The sequence below is a fragment of the Megascapheus bottae genome, chromosome 2 (assembly GCF_031878675.1).
Source record: "Megascapheus bottae isolate mThoBot1 chromosome 2, mThoBot2.hap1, whole genome shotgun sequence".
In the NCBI taxonomy this organism is placed as follows: domain Eukaryota; kingdom Metazoa; phylum Chordata; class Mammalia; order Rodentia; family Geomyidae; genus Megascapheus; species Megascapheus bottae.
The window spans coordinates 40328527-40340521 of NC_143510.1; positions in this window are offsets into that span (position 1 = coordinate 40328527).

Here is an 11995-nt window from a genome sequence, read left to right on the forward strand (position 1 = left end):
TCAGAGGAAATTTTACAGCTCTGAGTGCCTACAATAACAAATTGGAAAAATCGCAAACCAACAATTTAACGTGTCCCCTTAAGCGCCTGGAAGAAGACCAACAAACCAACCCTAATCCCAGTAGAAGGAAGCAAATTAAATAATTTCTGAATAATATAGGCTACCACACTGAACAACAATGAGGTAAACAAATTGAACAAAACAATCTTTTACAATGAAATTGTGGAAGCAATCAGGGAAATGCCAACCAAAAAGAACCCTGGTCCAGATGGTTTCACTGCGAAATTCTACAAGATGTTTAAAGAAGAAATAATACTTATATTCTTGAAACTTTCTGAGAAATAGAAACAGAAGGAGCAATACCAAACTCATTTTATGAAGCTAATATTACTCTCCTCCCCAAACCAGGGAAAGAACGAACAAAAAAAGAAAACTACAGACCTATTTCTCTAATGAACACAGATGCAAAACTTCTCAATAAAATATTAGCCAACAGAATCCAGAAACAAATTAAATAAATCATACACTATGATCAAGATGAAAGGCTGGTTTAACATTGGCAAATCAATCAAATACATCACATCAATAGAGCTAAGGATAAGAATCATATGATAATTTCTCTGGATGCAGAGAAGGCATTTGACAAAATACAACATCCATTCATTTTTTTTAATTAATGGGTTTATTTGGAGTTTTAGATGAAGCATTATGTTATTAACACCTTAATTTGAAACATATTACTTGCAGATCTGTGAGTCGCTACGTTTCAATGTCCTAAATAACACTTATTAATATTGCTATGTTATGTTATCTATTGGGATGATTTTATGTGTCATTGGCTACTTCAGCTGGGTATAAAGTTTGCTTCAAGGGAGGGAGATTTTGGAGTTTTGATAGCATTGCAACTTGGGAAAAGGACTTGGTCCCCCAAGCATCTCATCATTTCTTTTTTTTTTAAATTTTTTTATTGTAATTAGTAAAAGGGTTACATGATATTTGCCAGATAGAAGGTGCATTAATTCACATACATTGATACCCTTTCACATGTCTTGGTACCCATTTCCCTCCCCCCCCCACACCCCCCACCCGTCTTGGTTTTCCCCCCTTCCCTATCAAATTTCAAATATCCAAATACAAATAAATTCAATATATCAGATAACAAAGTGAGATACTATACCAATATGAGATAACCAAGGGACAGCAAAGGAGATGAGAGACAACATAGTACATTAAGGGCAACAATCATTCAAACAACATCCATTCATGTTGAAAGCACTAGAAAAAATAGAAATAAGATGTACAGTCCTCAAAATAGTTAAAGCCATATATGAAAAACCTATAGCCAGTATTATATTAAATGGTGAAAGACTGGAACCATTCACCTTAAAATCAAGAACTAGACAGGGATGCCCACTCTCTCCACTCATCTTCAATATAGTGCTAGAACACTTAGCCAGAGCAATAAGGCAAGAAAAGGACATCAAAGGGATCCACATAGGGAAAGAAGAAATTAAACTATCCCTATTCGCAGATGACATGATCCTCTACTTGAGTGACCCAACAAATTCCACTCCCAAATTTCTAGAATTAATAAACTACTTTAGTAAAGTGGCAGGATACAAAATTAACCTTCAGAAGTCAGTAGCCTTCTTGTACACTAACAATACTCAAACAGAAGGCCAAATCAAGAAAATGATCCCATTTGCAATAGCTCCCAAAAGAATAAAATACTTAGGAATATACTTAACCAAAGATGCAAAGGAATTATTCAATGAAAACTATAAAAGCCTAATGAAAGAAATTAAAGAGGACACTAGGAAATGGAAAGACATCCCATGCTCATGGCTAGGGAGAACCAACATAGTGAAAATGGTTATACTGCCAAAATTGATACAGAAATTCAATGCAATCCCCATCAAAGACATTATTTACTGAAATAGGAGATATAATCCAAAGATTCATATGGAACAAGCAAAGGCCTTGAATAGCCAAAACAATTCTAGGCAAAAAGAGCAATTCTGGTGCTATTACAATACCAGACTTCAAACTCTACTATAGAGCCATAATAACAAAAAACGCTTGGTATTGGCACAAAAACAGACCAGAAGATCAGTGTAACAGAATAGAAGACCCAGAAATAGAACCACATACCTACAGGCAACTTGTATTTGACAAAGGAGCCAAAGATATACAGTGGAACAAACACAGTCTATTCAATTATTGGTGCTGGCAAAACTGGGCAGCCACATGCAGAAAACTAAAAATTGACCCTAGCCTTTCACCATGCACGAGCATTAACTCAAAGTGGATCAAAGACCTCAACGTCAGACCGGAAACTGTGAAACTGCTACGTAATAAAGTAGGAGAGACACTGGAAGTCATAGGCACAGGCAAAAGATTCCTGAACAGAATCCCAGGGTCACAACAGATTGGAGAGAGACTTGATAAATGGGACTACTTAAAAATAAAAAGTTTCTTTACAAATAAAAACATAGTCACAAAAGTAGAGAGACAGCCAACCAACTGGGAAAAGATATTCACCAACAATACATCTGACAAATGCTTAATATCCAGCATCTACAGGGAACTCAAGAAACTAACCCCCCCCAAAAAAACCCAATAAGCCATTCACTAAATGGGCAAGGGAACTAAAGAGAGACTTATCAGAAGAAGAGATTAAAAAGCCAGAAAACCATATGAGAAAATATTCATCATCTATGGTCATAAAGGAAATGCAAATAAAAATAACCCTAAGATACTACCTTACCTCAACAAGAATGGCCAAGGTTTTGAACTCAGACAATGACAGTTGCTGGTGGGGTTGTGGAGAAAAAGGAACCTTACTACACTGCTGGTGTTAGAAAGCAGTGTGGAGGTTTCTTAATGAACTGAAAATTGACCTTCCCTATGATCCCGCCATACCACTTCTGGGCATCTATCCTGAACATCATGACCCCAAGATATTATAAGGACACCTGCTCAGCTATGTTTATCTCTGCACTATTCACAATAGCCAAGCAATGGAAACAATCCAGATGCCCTACTGCAGATGAACGGATACAGAAAATACGGTATATATACACAATGGAACATAGCCAACAGACAAGATAAAACAATGGCATTCACTGGGAAGTGGATGAATTTAGAGTGAATCATGTTGAGTGAGACAAGTCAAGACCTAAGGAACAAAAGGCACATGGTATCCTTAATATGTGGCTGTTAAATCCAAAGAGTACAAGAGCGAGGACTCAATAACTGCATACCCAATGCTATGGACATGGTAATGGAAATATAAACATAACTGTATACACACAAAAACCTATGACTCCATAGACATAATGTTTTATTTCATAAATTAATATATTTCTATGACATACAAACTGTTAGCCTAATTTTGATTAAGTTCTAAATACTAAGTCCCAGTGTTTGTAAATAGATAGTCCCTTCTTGAACACTTGTTTGTTAAACATCATTTAAAATATAATGTAATAAATTCTTTAATAAAAAAATGGATTATCAGGCCGGAGTTTGGCCTAGTGGGTAGAGTGCTTGCCTAGCATATATGAAGACTTGGGTTCGATTCCTTGGTAGCACATACATAGAAAAAGCTGGAAGTGGTGCTGAGGCTCAAGTGGTAGAGCTCTAGCCTTGAGAAAGTCCAAGGATAGTACCCAGGCCCTGAACAAGCCCAGAACTGGCAAAAATGGATTATCAACCCAGATAATACCCATTTCTGTCAGAATACAATTTTTCAACAGAAATTTTTCAGACAACGAAAATCCCAAACTACAAATTGAATTTAAATGAGTAAATCTTTTTTTCTTGAACTCAGGGCCTGGACATTCTCTGTCTTTGAGCCTTTGTTCTCAAGGCTAGCACTCTACCACTGGAGCCACAGCAGCACTTATAGCTTCTTCTGAGTAGTTTATTGGAGATGAGTGTCTCATTGAGACTTTTCTGCCTGGGCTGGCTTTGATCTGTGATCCTCAGATCTCAGCCTCCTGAGTAGGTAGGATTGTAGGCATGAGCCACAGGCACACAGCTAAGCAATTCTTAACAAAGGAACACAACAGGTATGAAAAGACATGACACCTCAAAAAAAGTCAACAGTCACACAAAAAGGATCAGAATCACAGTGAAGTAGAGGAGGACTGAATCACTGAGCTGAAGTGATAATAGAATGAGTAATGATAATTGATCATTCTCAATGGCATCAGAGAATACTGCCCATTTGAACCTTCTCTCCTCCTCCATCTCCCCTCCCCTCAGCTGCCCCTCCTCCCTCCTCTCCCTCACTCCCTCACTCTCTTCTTCTTCCCTTAGCTTTTCTCTACCTCCCACAATTTCTCTCTGGCTTCCACCCTCTTTAGATAAGCAGACAGGAGCCACTGCTTAGAGGAGTGTCTTACATGGCACATTGTATTTCTGGAGACAGTATGCAAGCTCCATCGGTCCCTTTCTGCTGTCTGTCCTGCATCTTCTCCAGCAGTAAAAGCAGCTTGGATGGGACACTTCTCTCTTGCTCTTCTGCTCCTTTTGGCACCGCTATCCTGTCAAGTAACTATAGCCAGGAGCCTCTACACCCCCACCATTCTCCTTGTGAGGCGAGCATTACATCACCTGGAAAAATTTCCATCTCCAGGCTATGCCCCCCTCCTAAGAATTACATCTGACAGAGGATGGGGTACCTTAGGTAACTAAGGTCGAGAAGGGCCCCACGAGGGCTGTACAGAGACCCCCCCCCAGCTCCATAGTCACATTACAGTGAAGGGTAACATACATTCTCAAGGGTAGAACAGAGGGGTGGATAAAATGTGCACTCAAGTGCAAAACAGGAGCAGCAGAGTGGGAACAAGCAGAGGGGGGCAGGGACAGAGTGAAGGAGGGCAATCCAGGCAAACTGGTTTCCGTGCATATATGAAAAGAGATTAAGGAAGCCTGTTATTGTTTAAAATGAGGGAGGGCATAAGAAAAGGAATAAAAGAGGTAAATCTGACCAAAGTATATTAAGTATGGTAATGCCATAATGACACCTTTTTATACAATGAAAATACACTAATAAAAAGGTTGAAATGGCTGGGTACATGGTTCACGCCTATAATACTAGCTATTCAGGAGGCTGAGATCTGAAGACCAAGGTTCAAAGCCAGCCCAAGCACAAAAGGACCTGAGACTCAAGGGGTCGGTAGCCTTGAGCTGAACAGCTCTGAGATAACACCAAGGTCGAGTTCAAGCCCTATGACCCATGGGAATAAAAGTTTTAAATGAGAAGAAAATAAATTAAGTCATTATTTATGAATATTTGTCTTGAATATCCAGTTCTTTACAATGACTTGGAGTTTATTTTTTTAAATTTTTTCCAGTCCTGGATCTTGAACAAAGGCCCTGGGCATTGTCCGTGGGCTTTCTAAAGACTAACTCTCTACCACTTGAGCCACAGTACCACTTCCAGCTTTTTCTGTGTATGGAACCCAGGGCTTCATGCATGCTAGGCAAGCACTCTACCACTAGGCCATGTACCCAGTGACTTGAACTTTCAAAGGCCTTTCAGAAATTTCCAAGTAAAGAATCTTTTTCAGAAGATTCTGGGCCTACATGTACCGCAAGCAGCAAAAAGTTCAGCCTGAAGCACTCAGGCTAACAAAGTTAGGTTCTGGAGAGAAAGGGCAACAGAAAAGAATAACAATGTATTTGGGCAGTGGTTCATTTACTTATGGGCATCTCTTACTTCTTGATTAAGTGGAGAAAAGGAGATAGGTCAGGGCCAAAGAGAAAGACTGCTGGAATTTTTCTATGCATACGCACATTGATATCAATGACTTTCTGCAGTACTGCTCTAGTTCCAACTCCCTTTTTATGAAACCAGTGCTGAAAATTAAAGCTGTAGGTTAAAAATCCCCAACCAAGTATTTCTAAAGTACCAGTGGCTAGACATAAAAGGTGTGTCGGCCTTGGCAAACTGAGGCAGTAGGAAAGGAGGGAAGAGGGGAGGGAAAGAGAAAGGAAAGGCGCAAATGCCCAGACCCCAACCCAGGCCACGTGAACACAGACAACTGAAGATGACACCAAGCATTTGTACATTTCTGAAACACTCCTGCCAAGTGCCAGTGGCTCACAGCTGTCATCCCAGCTTCTTGAGAGGCTGAGACCTGAGAACCGTGGTTCACAGTCAATCCCAGGCAGGAAAGTCTGAGAGATTCTTAGCACCAATTAACTATCAAGAAACTAGATGGAGCAGGACCCTTGAGTGCGCGCGCGCACACACACACACACACACACACACACACACACACACACACACACAGAAAAACCACTCAAGGGCAGCACCCAGGCTCTGAGTTCCAGCTCCAAGACAGACAGACAGACAGACAGACAGACAGACACACACACACACACACACACACACACACCCTTAAGTGATTCTAATTTGTAGCCCAGAATACACAGGAAAGTATTTCCCTATTCTGGCAATTCATGACAGAAAGCTCTAAAAGTCCATGTCACTATTTAAAAAAAAAACCTAATTCACAATTTTATCACTATGAATAAAAGTCTTACCTCTTCAATATCGTTGTGAAGTCCATGTTCGTAACGGATACCTGAATCAGGGCATTAAGACAAGTCTCTCCAATGTTGTGTAAACCAAACCAACTGGGCCTGTAAAGGAGCAAGAAAATAATGCCAAAAAAGATAAAGCATTCGTCAAAAATCAGATGTTTTTCTACAGTCTACTAAGGCCATGAAATGTGAAATTCTCTCTGAGACAGAAAGAATTCACTAGGGAATCTTTAAATAATTAAGAGGGATGATATCAAGCATGAAACTTTGGAATGCTAACTGATGAGGTAAGTTTGAATAGCCTATTAGGAAAAAAAACAGATGTCACAAAAAGAGTATTATTGATTGAAAAGAAGTAGTGGTGTAAGCATTTACAGAAAGAGAAAATTTAAAAAGCAAACATTAGGGCTGGGAGTTTGGCCTAGTGGTAGAGTGCTTGCTTAGCATGCATAAAGTCCCGGGTTCAATTCCTCAGTACCACAGTACCACAACACTTCAGCACTCAGAACAATGGTCCTCACAGAACAAGTACTGGCAGTGGGGCTGAGGAGGGGAAGAGGAAGGAAAGAAGACATAGCCTGGCACATGGATTCCATGTAGTGGATGTGATTTCCTCCTCTGAAAGGCTGTGATAGGCCTTTCCTACAGTATCTAGAATATACATGGAATGAATGGTAAGAAAAACAGAGACCCCTCACAATCAAAGCCAGATCCAAAGGATATAGTTGTTAAAACATTATAGAGACTCTAATAAAGCCATTGATTTAAATGAATAGATGTCTCTGCCTAGAAGGGTCCAGTAAATACTGGAAACACATATGATCAGAATGTAAGGATTTAGGGTGACATACCCACTTTTGAGCACTAGGGGGAGCTCGTGGCCAGGCTTCCCTCTCCTCTGTCACATTGAGCTCTTTCTTTTTAAACAGATTCCACGTCTTTTTTTTTTTAATTTTTTAATATAATACCCAAAGTACTCAGTGATAAAATGAATACTTGACATACTTTTTGTATTTAACAGCTTGAAAATTAACTTCATCCCGTAAACAATTTATTCTAGTTCTCTGAAACCTGACTTATATTTTATTTTTTGTGCCTGTATTGAGGCTTGAATTCAGAGCCTGAATATTCTCCATGAGCTATTTTGCTGGAGATCTGCTACTTGTGCCACAGCTCCATTTCCAGCTCTTTGCTTATTAGTTGGAGATAAGAGTCACAGGGACTTTCTGAGAAGTCAGTGAAATCTTGGCATATTTCTCAGTAACTTGCCTCATTTGAACTTAGCCTAATGCTAAGAGAGTTTTTCAGATCCAGTGTCATGAGAGACTGTTATGTATCAGTAACTATCATTCCTTTACCAGCATTCAGTACCTTTTTAAAACCCAGACTTAAGGATTCCTAGTGTGAATGTATTTTAGCGTAGAGCCATTACTACAGAGCTAGGAGGATATAATATAGTCACAGTCCATTAGAATGTCTTGGGTAACAGAGCTCTTTGTTACCATCCTCTCCTCTACAGGCCTACCCTTAGCCATAGGCTTAGACCTCTAAATTAGTCTATTCCTTTCACTGCTTCCCATATTTCTCTTCTATGTATTCTGGGTTTGAGTATTTATAAACTTGAGATTCTCCCTTATCTATTTCCTCCTAATCCATGCTTTCTTCTTGTATTCCTCCCTGGTCAAGAATCACTGTGGCCATAGCCAGGCTGATCTCTTTCCATCAAAAGGAAATGTCTGTTCATGAGTTCAAGACCAACCTGGGTTACATTGTGCAACTCTGTCTTCAAAAACAAACAATAAGAACCACCAAAAATGTTTCTTCTAAAACAGTTGAGAATGTTTGGAATTGCCTGGGCTCCCACACAAGGGATCCACACAAGCATCCAGCCTATACTTTTTTTTTGCTAGTTGTGGGGCTTGAACTCAGGGCCTGAGCATTGTCCTTGGACTTTTCTCAAGGCTAAAGCTCTACCCTTGAGCCACAGCATCACTTCCAGCTTTTTTATGTATATGGTGCCAAGGAATCGAACCCAGGTCTTCCTGCATGCTAGGCAAGCACTCTACCACTAGGCCAAACTCCCAGCCCCCAGCCTATCCTTTTTTTGTGTTACCTCTGCTTGTCTCTGAAGCTTCGATCTAGTCTACTGCCTATACTTAACTTGTTAATTGCCTGACAGGGCAAATTCGTGTCTCTCTCTTTCTTCCCATTTGCTGTTTTTCTGTTCCCACAAAGTTGTCCACCTAGAGAACTCATTTCTCTCAAGAATTTGCTTCCATGCCATCTTTCCCATGATGCCTAGCTGCTTCATGACAAATGAGCCTGTCATTTGTTGTTTCTACCAAATGCCAGGGCTTCACCTCAAGGCCTTTGCTTGGCTTTTTCCCTTAAGGTTGATACTCTTTCAGTTGAGCCATGATCTCCACTTCTTTTATTTTTTTTGGCAGTTGTGGGGCTTGAACTCAGAGCCTGGACTCTGTCCTTGAGCTCTTAGTGCTCTCCTACATGGAGCCACTGCTCTACTTTTGGTTTTTGAGGGGTTAAATGGAAATAAGAGTCTTACTGGGGCTTTCCTGCCTGGGCTGGCATCAAGCTATGATCCCCAGATCTCAGCTTCCTGAGTAGCTAGGATTACAGGTGTGAACCATGGGTGCCTAGCTACCTATAGTTTTTCTTTTTTTTTTTTGCCAGTTGGGGCTTGGACTCAGGGCCTGAGCACTGTCCTTGGGCTTTCTCAAGGCTAGAGCTCTACCACTTGAGCCTCAGAACCACTTCTGGCTTTTTTTTATGTGGTACTGAGGAATTGAACCTGGGTCTTCATGCATGCTAGGCAAGCACTCTACCACTAGGCCAAACTCCCAGCCCCATACTTATAGTTTTTCACCTCCTCTTCATAGAACTTCAGAATTAGGTTGTGCTTGAGGTTGAAAATTCAGTCTACAGAGAGAATCAAGCTCTTCTGCATTTGCTCTGTGCTTATTCTCTCTTCCTATTCACTAGCATCTCATATTGTAGAGAAATACTGAGCCCCTGGTTCTTCTAGACCTGCAAGAGCAGAGATACAAAGGTGGTAGTGTGTCCCTGGGGGATGAGTCCTCACTGTGATGCCTCATGCACACTTACTGAAGGACTGAACCCATTTTATTTTTTAGCACAATTCTAATTTGGATAGGAAAACTGACTTTCAATTATGAAGATTCTTATGATCATCGTGATTAAAGTGACTAATTCAATATAACTTATTGTAATATATTGTAATGTAATGCCTCAATTATGGCTGAAGACATAATTGTCAGTAAGGCAAGATCTGTACTTATAATTTCAGTAGGTGATTCCATGATTCTATTCAAAGCTGTTAGATCCAGAAACCAGTTTCATCCTAGCTACTCAAGAGTCTGAGGTCTAAGGATCAAAGCCAGCCTGGAGAGGAAAGTTCATGAGACTCTTATCCAGTTAATCACCAAAGTGCCAGAAATGGAGTTGTGGCTCAAGTGATAGAGTGCCAGCCTTAAGTTAAAAAGCCAAAGTTCAGTACCTAGTCCCTGAATTCCCTCATACTGGCCAAAAGAAGGGGGGCTATTAAATTGGACTCTTTAAAGATTAGATTCTGTCGTTGAACAATGTAACTTTCCCTAACCCATAGAATCTGTCTGTCCTTGCATTAATTCAAACTTAAATGCAGGGTTACTTTTTGTCAGTCTTTGGAAGTATTCTGAGGGAGACTGGTCTATAAATACTGTGAGAGAGGCATACAGTAGCAAGGATTTGGATGCTGTTCAATGTTGTATGAGTTGGCTTTAACTCTTTTATTCTTAATCTCTTAGCTTTTCTCTTCAGTTAGATATGAGTAGCTAATGGCTTTTGAAGTAAGCCTTTGGTAAATGTTTCTTTCGAGCCCATCACTTACTGTGAAGGTCAACTTCATTACTACATTTATTTTATTAGCCAAGAATTTGTATATTGGAATGAATAGACATAATGTCAACTATGTATACCTGAATGAATAGACTTAACTGTATCCTGGAAAAAGACTCTTCTGATGCAATTGCATGCTGCATGTTTTCTGAGCCTTCCTGCAGTGGAAAGTTCTGGGTATCATAGCCTCTGTTCTGAGTCTTTACAGCAGTGAGTAGTATTAGGTGATAGAGTAAATATAAACATGTATGGCTATCATCTAAACCCAAACACCAACCCACAAGCAAATGATGGAAATTTACCTCCACTAAGCCCTGTAGGAAATGTTCCTTTAAGGTAGATCACAAATATATAGCTGGTATATTGACACCAAGCTTTTATACCCCAGATCCAAAGTCCGGGGGTCACCCTTCTAACAAATAAAGAGATGTGGTGAAAGGCAGAGAAGTATTTGTCATATGGAAAGCAGGGGAAAATATCACTTTAGTTCATCTTCAGCCATCTTCAGATTTACAGATCTCAACTTCAGGTTGAGTAGAAAGAAAAATAAGGACAGCAGGTAAGAAAGGTATACACACATGTCATCCCTTTATTACCAAGAGAGAGCAAGAACAAGTATTTGGCTTTTTCTTTCTTTCTTTTCTTTTCTTTTTTGTGTTGTTGTTGTTGGTTGTGGTCATGGGGCTTGAACTCAGGGCCTGGACTCTATCCCTGAGCTCTTTTGCTCAAAGCTAGTAGTCTATCACTTTGAGCCACAGCACCAATTCCGATTTTCTGGTGGTTAATTGGAGATAAGTCTCATGGACTTTCCTTCCCAGGCTGCCTTTGAACTGTCATCCCCAGATTTCATCCTCCTGAGTAACTAGGATGACAGGCTGAGCCTCCAGCACCCAGCTCTAGCTGGTATTAAGCAAATCAAAATTAAGACACCTACCATCCTTGCTACTTAGGAGGATGAGATCTGAGAACTGAGATTAAAAGCCAACTTGGGCAGTCTGTGAACCTCTGATTTCCAGTTAATTAAACAAAAAGCCAGAGTAGAGGTATGGCTCAAGTGGTACAATATCACCCTTGAGTGAAAAAGCTAGGCAAGAGAACAAGGCCCTAATTTCTAACCCCAATACTGGCAAGAAAAGAAAAATCAAAATAATTAAACAAATGTTTAGTAAAAAAACCTTAAATTCTATTGTCCCCTATTTAATGCACTTACTTCTTTTCTAAAATACATTTAATAGATTTCTTTTAATAGATTTAGCATACAGAAATATTAGTATCATACAAAAATATTAATACAATATAAATATGTTACCAAGTCCATTATTTTTAACACTAATATTATATCTCAAAATATTTATAGTATATGTTTTTAATATGTTTACTATGCTTGCTTCTTTTTTTTCATACTCAATATAGTCCTGGGATTACAGGTATGAGCTGTTATATGTAGCAAATGTATTTTAGAAGTATTCATTTAATCATATTCATAATTATCTTTACATAACTTTTATCTTTCTATTTTAAA